This window comes from Leptosomus discolor, chromosome 3 (genome assembly GCF_034619465.1).
Source record: "Leptosomus discolor isolate bLepDis1 chromosome 3, bLepDis1.hap2, whole genome shotgun sequence".
In the NCBI taxonomy this organism is placed as follows: domain Eukaryota; kingdom Metazoa; phylum Chordata; class Aves; order Leptosomiformes; family Leptosomidae; genus Leptosomus; species Leptosomus discolor.
In genome coordinates, this window is record NC_141393.1 from 77,825,292 (window position 1) to 77,836,765 (window position 11,474).

Below are 11,474 nucleotides of genomic sequence, written 5' to 3' on the forward strand. Positions count from 1 at the left end.
TATAGCCTTCATTTTACCAAAAGTAGTATGTAATACAACAGATAGTTTATGATTAAAAACAAATAGAAGTTCAAGAAGGACACATGCAAGGTCCTAGACACGGGCTGGGGCAATCCCCAATATCAATAAAGGCTGGGAGATGAATAGATTGAGAGCAGCCCCGCAGAGAAGGACTTGGGGGTACTGGCGGATGAAAAACTGGACATGAGCCGGCAACATGCGCTCATGAAGCCCAGAAGTCCAACCACATCCTGGCTGCATCAAAAGAACTGTGGCCAGCAGGTCGAGGGAGGTGATGCTCCCCCTCTACTCTGCTCTCATGAGACCCCACCTGGAGTACCACATCCAGATCTGGGGCCCCCGGCACAAGAAAGACAAGGCCCCGTTAAAGTGAGTCCCGAGGAGGGCCACAAAAATGATCAGAGGGATGGAACACCTCTCCTATGAAGAAAGATTGTGAGAGAGCTGGGGTTGTTCAGCCTGGAGAAGAGAAGGTTCTGGGGAGACCTTTATAGCGGCCTTTCAATATACTGTGGTGCTTTTAAGAAAGACAGGGAGAGACTTTTTACTAGGGCCTGTAGTGTCAGGACAAGGGGGAACGGTTTTAAACCGAAACAGGGCAGATTTCAACTGGATTTAAGGAAGAATTTTTTTTACAAGAGTAATGAGACACCAGAACAGTTGCCCAGAGAAGTTGTGGAACCTCCATCATCATAAATGTTCCAGGCCAGCTTGGATGGGGCTTGGAGCGACCTGGCCTAGTGGAAGGTGTCCCTGCCCATGGCAGGGGGTTGGAACTAGGTGATCTTTAAGGTCCCTTCCAGCCCAAACCATTCTATGATAAATATCCTAGATGCTGCTGAGGGTGCATAGACCTTCATGAATCCAGGAAGTGCTGCTGAACTGGCTATGAACAAGATTTTACAACATACGAATATTGTAAATGCCAAATTTGGATTGGTATCATTCAACAGCGCATTTCTTTCTCCCTGTCCCACCCACCAGTATGTAATCTTTCAAGTCTGGGTAATTTTTTTATTTTTTTTTTTTTAGAAACCATGTTACAAAAATTTCTAATAACTTAAACCTTGTATTTCTCACTTTAAAATACCACTATTAATGTTTTCCATCATCCTCATACTTGATACAGGTTTCTTGTTTGTTCCCTCCCGTAAGCTATCTATACTTGTCAGCTGTTCCTCCCCAAATATATGGCACTTTTCAACTAAACCACTGCAAATCATAATTTAAACCTTACCTTGCTCTTTCTTTTGTTCAGTTTGTTAGTCATTCTTCTTACTGGAAACACTATAACGTGTATTAAGTACTGTACAGAAAAAATAAGCTATGTTTTTCTTAGAGCTTGTATTCTTCTTCAGGAGCGTTAGTAAAAGGAAACCCTCTAGCGAAGTTTTTTCCTTACTCTTCTAGCAGAAACCGAGTTACAAAGATTTTTTTTTCACATGGTTTCCTTCAGGCAGTATTCCAAATTTCTCCATTTACATTTAAAAAATCCTCAACTGGTGAAAAAATTTTAAAAATCACTGCACTCAACTAATATTTTCACGAGAAGGACATCAAGCACAACACAGTAGAACACCGGTGGACCTTGCTCCCGCAACGTCATCTAGCTCCCTACCCACAACCCTATCTCAGGTGTCATGCTCAGCATACAAAGCTGGGGGAAGAAGGTAGAAGGGGGGACGTTTGGAGTGATGGTGTCTGTCTTCCCCAGTAACCATCACGCATGATGGAGCCCTGCTTTCCTGGAGAGGGCTGAACACCTGCCTGCCCATGGGAAGGGGTGAACGAATCCCTTGTTCTGCTTTGCTTGTGTGCACAGCTTTTGCTTTACCTATTAAACTGCCTTTATTTCAACCCACGAGTTTTCTCTCTTTTACCCTTCTGATTCTCTGCCCCATCCTGACACAAGGGGAGTGAGCAAGTGGCTGTGTGGTGCTTAGTTGCTGGCTGGGTTAAACCATGACACTTGGCCTTTTTAAAAATCATGCAGATACTTTTTCATACTCACAAGTGCACTTGCGCGCAGAGCGGTTACACATTAAATTGTAACTGCTAAAGATCAACCAATGATGTCTTCTCAACTCTGCTCCAAAACCCCAGGCTTTTGCCAGTGATAGCAGAGGCTGTATCTGTGATTCACTAGCCTGTCGCTCAATCAGGAAATTCCACCATTGCCAAGTCTAACAAAGGGAATGCATTTACATATTAACTAACGTCTAATTTCAGACAACGCTATAAATTGCTTGGGACTCAGGCAAGGTTTTCTTACAGGTTGACAGAAAACCCGTCAGAAAGGGAACTTAACACTGCTGAGTTTTTTGATGATCTCACAAAGGTTGTTTGCTTTTTTTCTTTTGTGGGAAAAAAAAAAGCCCACCATTCTAATCTATGTATCAGACGGGAAAAGCTGGGCATTGTGAATCTGAAACGTGAAATTTGTGGCTAAATACTCTTTAAGCCCACCCCACCCCCTTTATCCTTTACACCAAACCTAAGAATCCAAAGAGAAGTTTCCTTTGACTGATGAGAACATGGTTTGATGACTGTTAAAGAAATCACATATTCAGTATATATTCAGCATTCAGGAAATTCAGGCCCTCATTGAGCTAATTCTAACACCACTATTTCTTGTAAGATGAAGACTTCAACTATGTGCACAGTAGTGCAATAGTTTCATATTGACATAACAGTCATTAAGCCAAACTCTGCCTGCCAGCATGGAAATTTGATACAACCTGCCTTAACGGCCCCTCTCTTTTTCAAACCGTACACACACTGCGTCCATTGTACAGATCACAGTATAGAAAGATCCCAGCAGCCACATTCGGATTCTGTGAGCAAGGAGGCATTCAGTTCCGTTTTAGTTCAAAGGCTCGTCCCTCCTCAAGCGCCAAGAGTGCAATGCCACGAACCGAAGCACTGCCTGAACGCAACTCCTGCAGACCTATCAAGCCAACGAAGGAGCTTGACTCAAGGTGCTGGAAGACAGAACACAGAATGCAGCCCAGGTTCAGCTCCAGCTTACACTCAGTGCTGTTTATGAATTACTAACCAAGTCCAGGTGCTCAAGGCAATGAAGCCACCACCAGCCAAGGTGACCTAGTTTAAGTAAAATAACACAAACTAGATACTGGAGTGAAAATAAATCTGGAGACACTTATTGCAGAAAGCTAGTAATTACAAATAAAATTAGACTGCTGAACAGTGTGCTGAAGGGGTATGGATACAAGACAAGAGGGTCCAAAGATGCAATGGGAAAATCCCGAACTCCTAACCATCTTACATTATTATGCCACATCCTAAGAGGAACAGACCTTAAGAATCTCTCCTCTCCTCCAGAGACACCCTCTATTACTGTGATCCAGCTGTGCAGCCTCCTGAGTTCCAATGATGTGACCGAGCCCACTCAAGCAGCACGCACAGAAGGATGAACTGAAGTAACTGGTGAAGGATAAGCCCAGGTGGCCAGCAATTCAAGAATAATAAGAGAGGAATAACTGTATCTAGCAAGCCTGTCCCCAAGATCAAGAATGTCTTGCCCTCACTTAACACTGACAAATCTGAAACTGTTTTAAACAAGACACACGTGATTTGATTTCCCTAGGTACCTGGTTCAGATGATCCCTGCCTTTTTCTTGTTATTGCAGACAGCAGCACAACTAGCATAAGGAATTAGGCTGTGCAGGGAGCCTGCCGGATCAGCAAAGACAGAGTCACTCCTACCAATACATTCCTTTAAATAAAGGAAATTTATACTTATTATCACCATAGTCTTTCCCAAAGCCAGTATTTTCACTGCACATTCTACTTCTCCAAACACATCCCAAACATCACGTACCCCGAACCAACGGGTCCTCATTTCCCAGAACTGTAATTTTCAATCACAAGTTTTCACAATGCCTAACAATGTACAAGGGAATCGTGAGCTACAGTTTCTAAAGGAAGAGGTTATAGTTCCCAACACTGGACACTTAAAAATTCAGCTGGACAGGGTGCTGGGCCATCTCGTCTAGATGGTGCTTTTGCCAAGAAAGGCTGGATCAGATGATCCTTGAGGTCGTCTCCAACCTGGTATTCTACAACTGTAAATCAGTTTCTCCACAACTACCACCTCCCTCAAACTCACCCTGCAGCCTCTAAAGAAACTTGATGATGCTTATTCTTTTATAAAAGAAGCGCACACATCACCGAGCTAGAATTTACTCTAGCTAAAGGTCCATACAGTGACAGTTTTTGTGGAGCAGGTCCTGCGCACCAACTTAACAAAGAAGAGCTGAACAGGTCAGGCTCAACTCAGTCCACATACAAAGAGTTCAGATGAGTCAAGTGCAGTGCCTGTGGAGAAAGGCAACCCCACAGACCTTGGGAGAAGCTGTCTGTTACTTAACGTTCATCCTACACCCCATTAACGGTCTGCACATATGTTCTTTGAGAAGCCAGCGTTGCCTTAGGTCCCAGCCCTCCTGCGCAGAGGCCACCATGGCAGATACGCTTCCCGCTGTGGTGCTCACACAGTTTTAGAAAGGTTTGTTGCATACGTTCTTTATGTCCCAAACAACACATCCCTCCATTGCAGAAAGCAGTCTCAGTCTTCAACCCCCAACCATTCCTTAAAAATCTTTTCTCTGGTATCCAAGTCTTCCTTGCTCTGACCTAAAATACAGTTTATAGGATTCAGTAAAATGAAACAACTTGGAGTACCTTTTGGTGTTTTATCTTTTGCCTTCCAACCTATTCCATAATCTTACTATGTTTGTTATCTCTGCATCTTTTAGTTTCCTGACTTAATCCATAAGCTTGCTAGAGCGTTTCTCATTTCAAAAACCCAGTATGAAACTGTGATGCCACGAAAACACTTTTAAAGCGTGCGTTTCTGTTAACTTCACACCCAGCACTACGTCAGGCACAGCGAGCACCTTCTCAGCTGAGCGCCGGCCACACCGATACCGAGAAGAAACCCAGCAAGCGAGCCACCGCCTTAGCAAGGACAGCTGCGGGCCACGTCCGTACCCTCCCCAACTTCCCAGGTTATTGCTGCCTCCCCACAGAACTTCACCTCCACGGCCCCCTCCCCCAGACCATTCCATTTACAGACATTTCTCCCAGAACCTCCCCAACCCCGCTCTTCCCCTCCCCGATCCGCTCCCACAGACCCGCTTCCCACCCCAAATCTCTCCCCCTCCCACGCCAAAGGCCTCCCTCAGGCTGCCTCCCTCATCCCCAAACCTCGCACCGCTCCCCCCCCAGGACAGCCTCAAGCCGGGCCCTGCTCCTCCCGCTCCCAGCCCAGGCCTCCCACCTGCAGCACCCCGCCGGCGGCCCAGCTCGCCCCTCCCCGCCGCCTCGGCTCCCACCAGCCGCCCGCTGTTTCCGGGTGCCGCGGTCCCGTCCCGCAAAGGCTCCGGCTGCAGCCGTGGCCCCGCCCGCTCCGTTCCCAGGGCCGCCGCGGCGAGTAGCGCGCCCCGCCCGCCACGGGGCCGCCGCGGCGGGCAGCGAGGCGATGTCCCGCCGGTCTGGGAGCGGCCGGGCCGGGCTCTCGTCCGGGGGCGAGCAGGGGCTGTGCTGCGGGGGCCGCCGCCTGAGGAACGGCGCCGGGGGGGCCGGACGGGCCCACACGGCGAACGCTCGCGGCGGCAGCGGCGGCTGGGCGGGAGGGAGCCGCTACCACCGGGGAGCTCCCCGCACCGCCGCCCCCGGCTCCCGGGGCTGGGCGGGCGCCGGCCCCGCAGGCGCCTTCCAGGGAGGGCCCCTCCGCCGGGGGGCGGCGGGAGGGGGCGCTTCGTAGGGGCACGTCCGCAGCGACACCAGCGTTTTGTATGAAATCCGTGGTAAATTTATTGAAGGGGTGCAAGGCTGTTCGAATTCAGGTACGGGCTTCTCAAAGAGAGCCTTACTGCGTATTCCAGAGGAACAAACTGTCCGCCGCACTTCGAAGATCACATTTAAGCAAAACTCCTTTATGTTTTAATTACAGCTTGAGATGCTCGGGATGATTTACTGATGGGTGGTTTACTGATGGCTGGCAGAGGGGAGCGTGTCCTGGGCAGCGCGTTGAAAAACGGGCGAAATCCTGGCCCTGCTGACGTTCATAGCAGAACTTTCATCAAGTACGATTGTAAACATGGGAGACAAGATACTACTAATACATGTAATTTCAACATCAGGCACACGTCCAGGGAGATGTTAATTAGCAGTACACTTTAGGAGAACGCGCTTTGTTAACACCAAATGAGCTCAGCCCACAGCCAAGCTGTAGGAGCGGCGGTACAGCGGCCACACCGCTGCTGCCAAGGTGCCAGAGCAAGGGTCACTGCACCAGGAGAAGGCAGCTCTGGCAGCTCCAGGAGGGTTTGCTGCAAGATGTAGAACTGCTCTTGAAGTCATGGGCCATGCATGGTCTTCCTGTGACCGCATTTACTGTACCTGCTTGCAGATGTCAGCATCATTCTTGAAATTAAATGTGCAAATATATTGGGTATCACAGGTTAGACGAAATACTTGAGAAAAGGAGCCAAGATACTAACAGTTCTATGAACTTAATTAAATTTCCATTCCTTCCCAAGGGAAAATGCAGTGGTTTTCAGCAGTTTTTAGACTATCCACCTAATCTGAGGTGCACCACCTCATCTGATTCTATTTAGAACTCTAGGTATTTGCAATTAGTTTGAACAGAGTTCAGCATTTCTTTGCTCTGAGGTGTTTGGCTTCTCTTATGAATAAACTTTAATTAATCCCCCAAAATGTCAGTATTTGGAGTTTTGTTGGGGTTTTTTTTTGCTTTGCAGCTTCCATATTGAACTTGCATTTGATTACACTAGACTAAAAGCAATACTCTGGTATTATTTTAGCATCTTTTCTTCTGTCCCACGCAGGACTGCTTATCAGATGTTTACATTAGCCTTATTTTATGTGATGATGACTAGGCACAGTGCTCAGTTTGCATATTCAACACCATTTGACCTCCTCCACTTTGGTTACTAACCAAATATTTTCTAAGTATTTGTTGCACCAGTCAGATTTCAGGTAGGTGTTTGCTGTGTTCCCCATTGGAAATAAAAATAAATCATATAGGTAGAGTACCATATGCTCTCTTAAAATGCCTAAAACACTGACAAAACTAACATTATCTACTAATGACTAAAACCAAAGGTAAACTAATGAGAGGCATGACATACTAGCTAGATATACAACATAACAGCCAAGTAGCATCTGCCAATTTGACTTAAGGGTATTTTTTTTCTTACATCAAGTAATTAATCTAATATTATTGATTTTAATCCATATTTAGGATGCTGAGCAACTCTTCAGAAGTTCATATAGACCATTTTGATGTAGCCGCAGAGAGAGCAAAGGCACTCAGAACACTGAATAGCAGCAGGAGTTGGGGAGTGGAGTGTTTCCCAGCAGAGCTCTATAAAAAAAAAAAGAGACCAATGTGATAAATCCAATTCAAAATAGTTCTGTTCATTACTACTATAAAAGCATAGAAAGTTTCAGGGAAATCTTTTCCTATTAGCCCCTTTATTACGTAGACAGTTTTGATGTTAAAAGATCATGCGCCACATGTATTGTAAAAGTAAATCAACAGGTGTTCAGTTTTCAAGTGACACACAGGATCAAAAGTATAAAGCACTTCTGTCATCCCACTTTTCCTGATTTTTGTTCATACTATTCCCATTTATTATGTTGCACATGTATTCTCAAACTTTTATTCAGATACAGGAATTTGGACAGAAACCTCACACTATAAACAATACTTTTATTTTCTGTATAGGAAGAAACCAGGAGAAATGACAATGAGGAAAGTACTTACCACTTGACTGCCACCTGAGGAAGTCGAATTCTGAAAACAAACAAACCCCAAATAAATTTAGAAGTGTTCCCACCAATGGTTTTGAACAGTTTTGCCTGTGATCAGCAAAATTTTAATAGCTTAACCCACAGCATCATTTTAAGTTGTTCCTGAGGAAAGTAGCTTTGCACAGAGAAAGTGTGTAACTAAAACTATTTACTATCTCACATACAAAAATTTCAGCTAAAATTGATGAAAGGGCAATAGTCTATTTTTCTCTAATTCCATTATCAAATTCCATACACACTTTTCCATCCCTGTAGTTGAAAGAAGATGTTAAAAATGGATGAATACTGAAAAAAAAAAAAAAGAAAAAAGAAAAGTGCAAAACCAGGTAACCTGCCAGTGAAAATCCCAACAATGTAGCTGATGAAAAAACCAGGAGGATCGCTCTACCCAGAGAACAGGAATTTAAAAACAGAGGACAGCAAAATGTAACAAGGCCCCTAACTGGAATGTGAAGCAAGACAGATTCAGATTTAAAATATAATGGATATTGAAATGGCTTCCCAGGCTGCGGCCATGTTTTCCATGGCAGTTTCTTTAAATAAGCTCCAATACAAATGGAACCAATACAGAAACCCAGGTGCTTTGTTTAGCAAGAAAAGAAGGTGAAAATGCTGTGATAGAAGTATTCTTACCTGTTTCCCTGAATAAGTGCTTCCTGAGGTAGAGTAGCCCTGTAAAATAATTATAATCCATTTATTTTTTGTTGTACAAGAGTCCTAGTGAATTGTTTCCAAGGAGCACACAGCAGTCTTGAAAATGCCCTGGGTACAAGTAGTTTTGATACCAACTTTGATTTTACCTTTTTCCTTGCACGTTTTCCCCTGTTTTAATTGAATGGTCTCAAGTAAGCACAGCTATGTCCTCTTTACTCCATGAAGAGTTTCAGAGGCTTTTCAAAGCAATGTAGCATTGACTGAACTACAAAGTTTGAAACTGAAACTGATATTTAAATACATCACTCTTCATAGAATGATCCAAGCATGTTCCTATGAATAATAGAGTACTTCAAAGCTTTGCTATGGGAGGAATGAACGAATGCTGCCTCATCCTAAGGTTCAAGTTTGAACAAATTATTCCATTTTTTCTTGGTCAGTGTTCTCAGACCTTTACTGTAACATAATTTTAAATTTCACCCTCATTACTGTTATCTATTTTAAAAACCAGTATCAACATTTCTAAGTGGTTGTGGAATACTGAAAAAATAATATCCTTACTGGCTTTCCTTGATGACTGCCTCCTGAGGAAGATGAACCCTGAAAAAAGATACCTGTTTTTGACTCTAAGCCTATTTGTACTTCAGTATATTCTTGCTATCTGGAGTAAAGGACCACAGGAGAATGAACACTTATTTTGTGTCCAGTCACTCAAAAATCCCAGGGAAAAGCTTACCTGGTATACAAATATATAACATCTTTCTGTTACAAGTATTCTTTTGGATGATGTATCGGTCAGAGAACTTAATTCAAAGTTCTCAAGAGGAAAGAGCTGTTTTGTAGTTATGATGTGTTTAACATATAGAAAGTAAAAAATAGTAAGGCCCAATTAAACATTAATTCACCTGGAATCAGTCTACAGTTAGATTTTGCAGGGGAAGGTAAACATCAGAGTCCTTTACAGCCCTACCTGAAGAAAGCTCTAATAAGGAAACTAACTGAAAATAAAAGCAGATACTGAAAAAATTACATGTTTTACAGGAGTCTTATTCAGTTTTCAGGCAAAGTTGCTCTGCTTATTTGAATGTCATCGCCAACAGGAAATTTTACAAGCACTGACCTTAAGAAATGCCATCAAACATGGTGCACAAGGTGTCTCCTTCATGATTCGTGTACAAGAAAATGTAACCTTCATGCCCACTGTTTAATAACAGGTGGATACATATTATTTTCTATAAGTGATAAGCTAAAACATGGTGTGGGCTGATTTGTATCTCCTGCCCCTGAATGACAAGAGCAAGGTCTAAATTACACGTAAAAAAAAAAGTGGTCTGAAACAGGAGAAGGTGAAAATACGCATAGTCAAATGCCAACTATTATTTCCTTCAAAAAGGAAAAGAAAGTATCTTCTTCAAAGCAAGCCAGAAATACTTAAGACAAATGCATATAGAATCAAGGTAAAAGTGAGCCCTGAGCACAAAGTGTATGATTATTATGAATTTAAATTGAAATAACTGTTCAGAATTCCCTTACTAAAAAAAAAAAATTAAAAAATCCTGTAATTTCATTCTGTGATTACTAGAACTAATTCAGAGATTGACTTGAAGTTCAGTTACAGAGTAAAATGCTGGCTCAAAACCATGGAACTGTGTGAAAATGAATATTGTGTTTGTGTTTGTTGAGATTGTCCCAGATGAGTAAATCATGTGACACTCTTTGCATATTTAAGTAATTCTTATAAAAATGTCTAGTCCATAACTAACTGGATATAGTTTTTTTAACAGGCTTATAAGAAAAAAGAAAGATAAACTTGAAATTTTTTTACTTACTGGTTTTCCGTGTTGTCTGCCTCCAGAAGGATATGAGCCCTGTAAGAAGTCAATCAAACACCAATTAATTGAATGAAAAAATCTTTGGTCACTGTCTTGAGATAGTTGCTGCGGTACTTAGGTCAACCTTACTTGGATGTTTTTTGAACAAAAAGTAACAGGGATACCTAAAACTTAAGCTAGCTGCTGCACACCAGAACAATGCAGTTTGTTATTCTGAACCAAGAAAGTGGTGTTATGAAACACATATAGCGATACAGGGTGCTCAAAAGAACGTTTTACACAGAGCAGTAATTCATTGTAACCAATTCCTTTGTTCAGCTTGCTGAAACGACTTTAATCAATACTACCTCAACTATTTAAGCTCAGTAAAATGGCCAAATGAATGTACCTTTCAGCATCAGGTAACTGACCCAATCCAGAGAGTACAGGGAAAGAGTTAGGAGTGATGGGATGGGAAGAGAATACACTCACCTGCCCACCATATTGGTTGCTTCCTGAGGGATAATATCCCTATTAAAAAAAAAAAATCACAGGAAACTTGAGTGCTTAAGCGTTGGCAGAATAACAGCAGTCACTATTCCACCCCCCCCCCCCCCCCCTTCTTTCTCCTGTGCAGAATGAAACATCACATAAGGACCTTTTGACAGGAGAACTCAGTAGGAATCCGGAAAGTATATTAATCTAAAAAGATGTAGTGAAAGACTTAGGACTTAATTCCTCCAAGTTCCTTAACAGTTGAAAGTAGTAAATTTGGCAAACAGTTACTAAACACCTGCTAAAACTAGTCTCTGACATGTATGGATAAGTATATGGATATAAAGTGTCTTTAAGTATGGCTATGTTCAAGACAAAAAAAAATATCTACTTTATTTGTGATATTCTGCTAAGTCACACATGTTCAGAGAGCATCATGTGTATTATTGTAAGAACATCCTTATTATTCCAAGCAAGTAACTGGGAAAAAAGTTGTTTTGCAGCTTTTAAAAATCCTCTCCACGCTACAAGAAATGGTCTTAATAGAGTGGTACTGAACTCAAATGCTTGCCAATGGAGTCAAAAGAAATTAATTTTTAAATTATTTTTAATAAATATTTTTTAGCAGAG